Source organism: Aedes albopictus, chromosome 3, assembly GCF_035046485.1.
Source record: "Aedes albopictus strain Foshan chromosome 3, AalbF5, whole genome shotgun sequence".
Lineage (NCBI taxonomy): Eukaryota > Metazoa > Arthropoda > Insecta > Diptera > Culicidae > Aedes > Aedes albopictus.
Window position 1 is genome coordinate 164,851,034 of NC_085138.1, and position 11,223 is coordinate 164,862,256.

Consider the following 11,223-nt stretch of genomic DNA (forward strand, 5'->3'; position numbering starts at 1 on the left):
AAGTTCTCCCAGGTTGCGAGGTGACGCATTACATGACTTTCGAACCAATTTGTTTCTTATAAAACTTTGAAATGGTTTATAAGTGATTCTTGCGTTTAGTCAGAAAAAATCTGAAATGGTTCACCAAGTTCTCCCAGGTTGCGAGGTGACGCATTACATGACTTTCGAACCAATTTGTTTCTTATAAAACTTTGAAATGGTTTATAAGTGATTCTTGCGTTTAGTCAGAGAAATTCTAAACTGGTTCACCAAGTTCTCCCAGCTTGCGAGGTGACGCATTACATGACTTTTGAACCAATTTGTTTCTTATAAAACTTTGAAATGGTTCATAAGTGGTTCTTGCGTTTAGTCAGAAAAAATCTGAAATGGTTCACCAAGTTCTCCCAGGTTGCGAGGTGACGCATTACATGACTTTCGAACCAATTTGTTTCTTATAAAACTTTGAAATGGTTTATAAGTGATTCTTGCGTTTAGTCAGAAAAAATCTGAAATGGTTCACCAAGTTCTCCCAGGTTGCGAGGTGACGCAACACATGACTTTTAAATCAACTTGTTTCTTATAAAACCTTGAATTGGTTCATAAGAGATTCCTGCGTTTAGTCAGAGAAAATCTGAAATGGTTCACCAAGTTCTCCCAGGTTGCGAGGTGATGAATTACATGACTTTAGAACCAAATTGTTTCTTATAAAACTTTGAAATGGTTCATAAGTGGTTCTTGCGTTTAGTCAGAAAAAATCTGAAATGGTTCACCAAGTTCTCCCAGGTTGCGAGGTGACGCATTACATGACTTTTGAACCAATTTGTTTCTTATAAAACTTTGAAATGGTTCATAAGTGGTTCTTGCGTTTAGTCAGAAAAAATCTGATATGGTTCACCAAGTTCTCCCAGGTTGCGAGGTGACGCAACACATGACTTTTGAATCAACTTGTTTCTTATAAAACCTTGAATTGGTTCATAAGTGATTCTTGCGTTTAGTCAGAGAAATTCTAAACTGATTCACCAAGTTCTCCCAGGTTGCGAGGTGACGCATTACATGACTTTCGAACCAATTTGTTTCTTATAAAACTTTGAAATGGTTTATAAGTGATTCTTGCGTTTAGTCAGAGAAATTCTAAACTGGTTCACCAAGTTCTCCCAGCTTGCGAGGTGACGCATTACATGACTTTTGAACCAATTTGTTTCTTATAAAACTTTGAAATGGTTCATAAGTGGTTCTTGCGTTTAGTCAGAAAAAATCTGAAATGGTTCACCAAGTTCTCCCAGGTTGCGAGGTGACGCATTACATGACTTTCGAACCAATTTGTTTCTTATAAAACTTTGAAATGGTTTATAAGTGATTCTTGCGTTTAGTCAGAAAAAATCTGAAATGGTTCACCAAGTTCTCCCAGGTTGCGAGGTGACGCATTACATGACTTTCGAACCAATTTGTTTCTTATAAAACTTTGAAATGGTTTATAAGTGATTCTTGCGTTTAGTCAGAGAAATTCTAAACTGGTTCACCAAGTTCTCCCAGCTTGCGAGGTGACGCATTACATGACTTTTGAACCAATTTGTTTCTTATAAAACTTTGAAATGGTTCATAAGTGGTTCTTGCGTTTAGTCAGAAAAAATCTGAAATGGTTCACCAAGTTCTCCCAGGTTGCGAGGTGACGCAACACATGACTTTTAAATCAACTTGTTTCTTATAAAACCTTGAATTGGTTCATAAGAGATTCCTGCGTTTAGTCAGAGAAAATCTGAAATGGTTCACCAAGTTCTCCCAGGTTGCGAGGTGATGAATTACATGACTTTAGAACCAAATTGTTTCTTATAAAACTTTGAAATGGCTCATAAGTGGTTCTTGCGTTTAGTCAGAAAAAATCTGAAATGGTTCACCAAGTTCTCCCAGGTTGCGAGGTGACGCATTACATGACTTTCGAACCAATTTGTTTCTTATAAAACTTTGAAATGGTTTATAAGTGATTCTTGCGTTTAGTCAGAAAAAATCTGAAATGGTTCACCAAGTTCTCCCAGGTTGCGAGGTGACGCAACACATGACTTTTAAATCAACTTGTTTCTTATAAAACCTTGAATTGGTTCATAAGAGATTCCTGCGTTTAGTCAGAGAAAATCTGAAATGGTTCACCAAGTTCTCCCAGGTTGCGAGGTGACGCAACACATGACTTTTGAAATGGTTTATAAGTGATTCTTGCGTTTAGTCAGAAAAAATCTGAAATGGTTCACCAACCCAACTAACATTTTCAGCGCTATAAGCTTCAGTCATTTGCTTTCTGTTGTGTAACCATCGAGTAAAAGCAGTCAACGCTGAATAAAAGGAAAGCTAGTCAAATATAAATCATAAGCTAATACACGACTGCAAAACAAGCACCATACAGCTACCAAACTCGGTTTTCATAAATCCATTGCTTGTCACTGGGGCTGCCTTTACTCCACCCTATTCCAACTCCGGGAGATTTCCCGGAAGATGTGAAAATTTGAATACATCGAATAGGAGTCCCCGCTAACAAAACAGCTGCTACTATACAGTACAATTCATTATACTGACAAATCCCCAAACTAGCAGCGCTTTAAAGGCCGTTATGCGATTTCATTACGGCTAGAAGCTGTAATAAAGAAACTGTTGGTTTACCAACACGGCTTGTCGGATATAAACATTATTGTCAAACAAACTTTAAGCGGGATATATAGCTACTACACAAATTTTTTACAGCTATCCATGTATGCGCTGGGTTGCTTCTATTGCACTTTAATTCAATGCCGGAAGATGTGCAAATCGAGTAAGAGTCCCAGCCACTACAACAGCTGCTTTTATACAGTACGTTTTGTAATGTTGCCAAAACACAAAACAGCAGCGCTTCGTAGCCGTTTAAAGAACACTCTTTCAGCTAGAAGCTGTAAAGAAGAATCTGTTGACGCAACCACACAGCTTGTTCAATGTAAACATTATTGCGTTTGACGTTTCACAAGCTTTTACAGCCAGATGAAGTTGGGTAAGGTTTCTTGTGGCACAATTATGAAGCCTTGTCTGGAGTAAAACAAAACGGGCTATTTTCTATGTTATTTATATATAGCAGTGTGGCAGCGAGGACATCATCGGGACCAGTGGATACGGAGATCGGGAGTTCGATTCCAAGTAGCGGCAAGTACTTTAATTATTCAATTTTAGAAGTAATAATTCCAGTTCCACATGTATTGCGTCACGGTATCCATAACCTAATTATATTTAATCGTTTAATTTGGGGATACCGTAAAACTATTATTTAACAACTGCGAAAAGGCTGAAAAACTGCCTTCTCAAGATGTTATTCAGTTAGTGGTTTCATAGGAGCCGAGAAAAGAGCTATGACTAGGTGGCATAGAAGCTGATCGCACAGCATGTACAAGCTGATTAAGTTCGCCAGATTCATTGGTATAGGGCTTGCATAGAAGCTTCCGTCCATATGTACAACACAGTAACTCAGCATCAAGCCGTATTAAGGACGCTTTGTTGACGTTTACATTCACAATAAATGTTAGTTGGGAAGTTCTCCCAGGTTGCGAGGTGACGCAACACATGACTTTTAAATCAACTTGTTTCTTATAAAACCTTGAATTGGTTCATAAGAGATTCCTGCGTTTAGTCAGAGAAAATCTGAAATGGTTCACCAAGTTCTCCCAGGTTGCGAGGTGATGAATTACATGACTTTAGAACCAAATTGTTTCTTATAAAACTTTGAAATGGTTCATAAGTGGTTCTTGCGTTTAGTCAGAAAAAATCTGAAATGGTTCACCAAGTTCTCCCAGGTTGCGAGGTGACGCATTACATGACTTTCGAACCAATTTGTTTCTTATAAAACTTTGAAATGGTTTATAAGTGATTCTTGCGTTTAGTCAGAGAAATTCTAAACTGGTTCACCAAGTTCTCCCAGCTTGCGAGGTGACGCATTACATGACTTTTGAACCAATTTGTTTCTTATAAAACTTTGAAATGGTTCATAAGTGGTTCTTGCGTTTAGTCAGAAAAAATCTGAAATGGTTCACCAAGTTCTCCCAGGTTGCGAGGTGACGCATTACATGACTTTCGAACCAATTTGTTTCTTATAAAACTTTGAAATGGTTTATAAGTGATTCTTGCGTTTAGTCAGAAAAAATCTGAAATGGTTCACCAAGTTCTCCCAGGTTGCGAGGTGACGCAACACATGACTTTTAAATCAACTTGTTTCTTATAAAACCTTGAATTGGTTCATAAGAGATTCCTGCGTTTAGTCAGAGAAAATCTGAAATGGTTCACCAAGTTCTCCCAGGTTGCGAGGTGACGCAACACATGACTTTTGAAATGGTTTTTAAGTGATTCTTGCGTTTAGTCAGAGAAATTCTAAACTGGTTCACCAAGTTCTCCCAGCTTGCGAGGTGACGCATTACATGACTTTTGAATCAATTTGTTTCTTATAAAACTTTGAAATGGTTAATAAGTGGTTCTTGCGTTTAGTCAGAAAAAATCTGAAATGGTTCACCAAGTTCTCCCAGGTTGCGAGGTGACGCAACACATGACTTTTGAACCAATTTGTTTCTTATAAAACTTTGAAATGGTTCATAAGTGGTTCTTGCGTTTAGTCAGAAAAAATCTGAAATGGTTCACCAAGTTCTCCCAGGTTGCGAGGTGACGCAACACATGACTTTTGAAATGGTTTTTAAGTGATTCTTGCGTTTAGTCAGAGAAATTCTAAACTGGTTCACCAAGTTCTCCCAGCTTTCGAGGTGACGCATTACATGACTTTTGAATCAATTTGTTTCTTATAAAACTTTGAAATGGTTCATAAGTGGTTCTTGCGTTTAGTCAGAAAAAATCTGAAATGGTTCACCAAGTTCTCCCAGGTTGCGAGGTGACGCATAACATGACTTTTGAATCAATTTGTTCCTTATAAAACTTTGAAATGGTTCATAAGTGGTTCTTGCGTTTAGTCAGAGAAATTCTAAACTGATTCACCAAGTTCTCCCAGGTTGCGAGGTGACGCATTACATGACTTTCGAACCAATTTGTTTCTTATAAAACTTTGAAATGGTTCATAAGTGATTCTTGCGTTTAGTCAGAAAAAATCTGAAATGGTTCACCAAGTTCTCCCAGGTTGCGAGGTGACGCATTACATGACTTTTGAACCAATTTGTTTCTTATAAAACTTTGAAATGGTTCATAAGTGGTTCTTGCGTTTAGTCAGAAAAAATCTGAAATGGTTCACCAAGTTCTCCCAGGTTGCGAGGTGACGCAACACATGACTTTTGAATCAACTTGTTTCTTATAAAACCTTGAATTGGTTCATAAGAGATTCTTGCGTTTAGTCAGAGAAAATCTGAAATGGTTCACCAAGTTCTCCCAGGTTGCGAGGTGACGCATAACATGACTTTTGAATCAATTTGTTCCTTATAAAACTTTGAAATGGTTCATAAGTGGTTCTTGCGTTTAGTCAGAGAAATTCTAAACTGATTCACCAAGTTCTCCCAGGTTGCGAGGTGACGCAACACATGACTTTTGCATCAATTTGTTTCTTATAAAACCTTGAACTGGTTCATAAGTGATTCTTGCGTTTAGTCAGAGAAATTCTAAACTGGTTCACCAAGTTCTCCCAGGTTGCGAGGTGATGAATTACATGACTTTTGAACCAAATTGTTTCTTATAAAACTTTGAAATGGTTCATAAGTGGTTCTTGCGTTTAGTCAGAAAAAATCTGAAATGGTTCACCAAGTTCTCCCAGGTTGCGAGGTGACGCAACACATGACTTTTGAATCAACTTGTTTCTTATCAAACCTTGAATTGGTTCATAAGTGATTCTTGCGTTTAGTCAGAGAAATTCTAAACTGATTCACCAAGTTCTCCCAGGTTGCGAGGTGACGCATTACATGACTTTCGAACCAATTTGTTTCTTATAAAACTTTGAAATGGTTCATAAGTGATTCTTGCGTTTAGTCAGAAAAAATCTGAAATGGTTCACCAATTTCTCCCAGGTTGCGAGGTGACGCATTACATGACTTTTGAACCAATTTGTTTCTTATAAAACTTTGAAATGGTTCATAAGTGGTTCTTGCGTTTAGTCAGAAAAAATCTGAAATGGTTCACCAAGTTCTCCCAGGTTGCGAGGTGACGCATAACATGACTTTTGAATCAATTTGTTCCTTATAAAACTTTGAAATGGTTCATAAGTGGTTCTTGCGTTTAGTCAGAGAAATTCTAAACTGATTCACCAAGTTCTCCCAGGTTGCGAGGTGACGCATTACATGACTTTCGAACCAATTTGTTTCTTATAAAACTTTGAAATGGTTCATAAGTGATTCTTGCGTTTAGTCAGAAAAAATCTGAAATGGTTCACCAAGTTCTCCCAGGTTGCGAGGTGACGCAACACATGACTTTTGAATCAACTTGTTTCTTATAAAACCTTGAATTGGTTCATAAGAGATTCTTGCGTTTAGTCAGAGAAAATCTGAAATGGTTCACCAAGTTCTCCCAGGTTGCGAGGTGACGCATAACATGACTTTTGAATCAATTTGTTCCTTATAAAACTTTGAAATGGTTCATAAGTGGTTCTTGCGTTTAGTCAGAGAAATTCTAAACTGATTCACCAAGTTCTCCCAGGTTGCGAGGTGACGCAACACATGACTTTTGCATCAATTTGTTTCTTATAAAACCTTGAACTGGTTCATAAGTGATTCTTGCGTTTAGTCAGAGAAATTCTAAACTGGTTCACCAAGTTCTCCCAGGTTGCGAGGTGATGAATTACATGACTTTTGAACCAATTTGTTTCTTATAAAACTTTGAAATGGTTTTTAAGTGATTTTTGCCTTTTGTCAGAGAAATTCTAAACTGGTTCACCAAGTTCTCCCAGCTTGCGAGGTGACGCATTACATGACTTTTGAATCAATTTGTTCCTTATAAAACTTTGAAATGGTTCATAAGTGGTTCTTGCGTTTAGTCAGAAAAAATCTGAAATGGTTCACCAAGTTCTCCCAGGTTGCGAGGTGACGCAACACATGACTTTTGAATCAACTTGTTTCTTATCAAACCTTGAATTGGTTCATAAGTGATTCTTGCGTTTAGTCAGAGAAATTCTAAACTGATTCACCAAGTTCTCCCAGGTTGCGAGGTGACGCATTACATGACTTTCGAACCAATTTGTTTGTTATAAAACTTTGAAATGGTTCATAAGTGATTCTTGCGTTTAGTCAGAAAAAATCTGAAATGGTTCACCAATTTCTCCCAGGTTGCGAGGTGACGCATTACATGACTTTTGAACCAATTTGTTTCTTATAAAACTTTGAAATGGTTCATAAGTGGTTCTTGCGTTTAGTCAGAAAAAATCTGAAATGGTTCACCAAGTTCTCCCAGGTTGCGAGGTGACGCAACACATGACTTTTGAATCAACTTGTTTCTTATAAAACCTTGAATTGGTTCATAAGAGATTCTTGCGTTTAGTCAGAGAAAATCTGAAATGGTTCACCAAGTTCTCCCAGGTTGCGAGGTGACGCATAACATGACTTTTGAATCAATTTGTTCCTTATAAAACTTTGAAATGGTTCATAAGTGATTCTTGCGTTTAGTCAGAGAAATTCTAAACTGGTTCACCAAGTTCTCCCAGGTTGCGAGGTGATGAATTACATGACTTTTGAACCAATTTGTTTCTTATAAAACTTTGAAATGGTTTTTAAGTGATTTTTGCCTTTTGTCAGAGAAATTCTAAACTGGTTCACCAAGTTCTCCCAGCTTGCGAGGTGACGCATTACATGACTTTTGAATCAATTTGTTCCTTATAAAACTTTGAAATGGTTCATAAGTGGTTCTTGCGTTTAGTCAGAAAAAATCTGAAATGGTTCACCAAGTTCTCCCAGGTTGCGAGGTGACGCAACACATGACTTTTGAATCAACTTGTTTCTTATCAAACCTTGAATTGGTTCATAAGTGATTCTTGCGTTTAGTCAGAGAAATTCTAAACTGATTCACCAAGTTCTCCCAGGTTGCGAGGTGACGCATTACATGACTTTCGAACCAATTTGTTTGTTATAAAACTTTGAAATGGTTCATAAGTGATTCTTGCGTTTAGTCAGAAAAAATCTGAAATGGTTCACCAATTTCTCCCAGGTTGCGAGGTGACGCATTACATGACTTTTGAACCAATTTGTTTCTTATAAAACTTTGAAATGGTTCATAAGTGGTTCTTGCGTTTAGTCAGAAAAAATCTGAAATGGTTCACCAAGTTCTCCCAGGTTGCGAGGTGACGCATAACATGACTTTTGAATCAATTTGTTCCTTATAAAACTTTGAAATGGTTCATAAGTGGTTCTTGCGTTTAGTCAGAGAAATTCTAAACTGATTCACCAAGTTCTCCCAGGTTGCGAGGTGACGCATTACATGACTTTCGAACCAATTTGTTTCTTATAAAACTTTGAAATGGTTCATAAGTGATTCTTGCGTTTAGTCAGAAAAAATCTGAAATGGTTCACCAAGTTCTCCCAGGTTGCGAGGTGACGCAACACATGACTTTTGAATCAACTTGTTTCTTATAAAACCTTGAATTGGTTCATAAGAGATTCTTGCGTTTAGTCAGAGAAAATCTGAAATGGTTCACCAAGTTCTCCCAGGTTGCGAGGTGACGCATAACATGACTTTTGAATCAATTTGTTCCTTATAAAACTTTGAAATGGTTCATAAGTGGTTCTTGCGTTTAGTCAGAGAAATTCTAAACTGATTCACCAAGTTCTCCCAGGTTGCGAGGTGACGCAACACATGACTTTTGCATCAATTTGTTTCTTATAAAACCTTGAACTGGTTCATAAGTGATTCTTGCGTTTAGTCAGAGAAATTCTAAACTGGTTCACCAAGTTCTCCCAGGTTGCGAGGTGATGAATTACATGACTTTTGAACCAATTTGTTTCTTATAAAACTTTGAAATGGTTTTTAAGTGATTTTTGCCTTTTGTCAGAGAAATTCTAAACTGGTTCACCAAGTTCTCCCAGCTTGCGAGGTGACGCATTACATGACTTTTGAATCAATTTGTTCCTTATAAAACTTTGAAATGGTTCATAAGTGGTTCTTGCGTTTAGTCAGAAAAAATCTGAAATGGTTCACCAAGTTCTCCCAGGTTGCGAGGTGACGCAACACATGACTTTTGAATCAACTTGTTTCTTATCAAACCTTGAATTGGTTCATAAGTGATTCTTGCGTTTAGTCAGAGAAATTCTAAACTGATTCACCAAGTTCTCCCAGGTTGCGAGGTGACGCATTACATGACTTTCGAACCAATTTGTTTGTTATAAAACTTTGAAATGGTTCATAAGTGATTCTTGCGTTTAGTCAGAAAAAATCTGAAATGGTTCACCAATTTCTCCCAGGTTGCGAGGTGACGCATTACATGACTTTTGAACCAATTTGTTTCTTATAAAACTTTGAAATGGTTCATAAGTGGTTCTTGCGTTTAGTCAGAAAAAATCTGAAATGGTTCACCAAGTTCTCCCAGGTTGCGAGGTGACGCAACACATGACTTTTGAATCAACTTGTTTCTTATAAAACCTTGAATTGGTTCATAAGAGATTCTTGCGTTTAGTCAGAGAAAATCTGAAATGGTTCACCAAGTTCTCCCAGGTTGCGAGGTGACGCATAACATGACTTTTGAATCAATTTGTTCCTTATAAAACTTTGAAATGGTTCATAAGTGGTTCTTGCGTTTAGTCAGAGAAATTCTAAACTGATTCACCAAGTTCTCCCAGGTTGCGAGGTGACGCAACACATGACTTTTGCATCAATTTGTTTCTTATAAAACCTTGAACTGGTTCATAAGTGATTCTTGCGTTTAGTCAGAGAAATTCTAAACTGGTTCACCAAGTTCTCCCAGGTTGCGAGGTGATGAATTACATGACTTTTGAACCAAATTGTTTCTTATAAAACTTTGAAATGGTTCATAAGTGGTTCTTGCGTTTAGTCAGAAAAAATCTGAAATGGTTCACCAAGTTCTCCCAGGTTGCGAGGTGCCGCAACACATGACTTTTGAATCAACTTGTTTCTTATAAAACCTTGAATTGGTTCAAATGTGATTCTTGCGTTTAGTCAGGGAAAATCTAAACTGATTCACCAAGTTTTCCCGGATTGTGAGGTGGGGCACATGGCTTGAATCTCATCAAAACTTTAAAATCGTTTTTTGGGCTTCTTGTTGCTGAAATAACTTTCTCTCCTCATAGCAGAACAGGCCTGATCGTCTAAGTTTCTATGGCATATGAAGGGATTAGTGTGATTTTCACAAGAAAACTGAATCTCAAAATGAGGGCGCAGAAATTGTTCGACGAAGAGCAGAAATTGTTCAACGAAAGTTGGAGGAATGCAATATGGATTGAGACTAGTCGACACAAGGTTTGAATCGTACACCTTATTTACCTTTTTATTGCTTACATTTAACCCTCAAGTAAATTTTTTAACAAAAATCTTGTATCTGCTAGCGGTTGGACTGTAAACTGATATATACATGTCAGCCATATGCTGCTAGTCACAGTCGCCTCCCAATGATCTGAAACAGAACCTTTCTCTATGAATTTCATTGCACGAAATCTGCGGCTTGGATGCACTTGATGACCTTCAGGTTTGGCCTCCGCGAAGGCACTGTTTACGCCCGCAGCGATCATTTGAAACCGCAATGAGCTGAGGGGCGTCCTTTTTGTACAATGGGTGTGGAACTACGGTTCACAATATCCTATCAGTGTTTTTTTTCTGTACAGCTGCGATGCGTATGATTCGAGCCCATTCTCCTGTCCGCCAACCACATATTACAGGCAAATCCGGTGAGATTGTTGAACCGTATGGCATGTGAAGCAACGTCGATGAAAATTCCTGAATTATGCCGAATATCCATACTCTTGGGGAAACTTTTTCACGGTCGCTTGGCGATGTAAGTTGAACCGTTCTTGGTACATTTTTGCAGCACTTCGTTGATCTCCTGTGTGGCCGTTTTTTCTCCATCGATGTCGATGATTTTGGACTCCAGGTCTGCAAATGTTAACTGTTTAAGTAACAAACTGAGGGTGTGAACCATTTCGCTTGTTCGTTTAACTTTTAGTTAAAATTTGACACTTCGATAGTTATTTTGCGTCCGGTTAAAATAACCTTACTCCCGACCAGGGTTAGCTTTGACAGTTCGATAGTTATTTTTTGTTCGCAATGAATTGGCTGCGTACTATATTTTGTTCCAAATAACTATTCTTCTGCCACATTTCA

General features: G+C 37.8%; 1 protein-coding gene and 1 long non-coding RNA gene across 3 annotated transcripts in view; one reads left to right on the forward strand and one right to left on the reverse strand.

Moving 5' to 3' along the window:
* Positions 1-11,223, forward strand: part of LOC109422641 (signal peptide peptidase-like 3) — a 271,923-nt gene that overhangs the window by 25,073 nt on the left and 235,627 nt on the right. The window lies entirely within an intron of this gene.
* The window catches only part of LOC134291514 (uncharacterized), a 34,270-nt gene continuing 31,535 nt past the window's right edge, over positions 8,489-11,223 (reverse strand). For both annotated transcript variants that reach the window (XR_009999129.1, XR_009999128.1), the window contains exon 3: positions 8,489-10,995. This is a non-coding gene — a long non-coding RNA (uncharacterized LOC134291514). The remainder of the gene's footprint in view (positions 10,996-11,223) is intronic.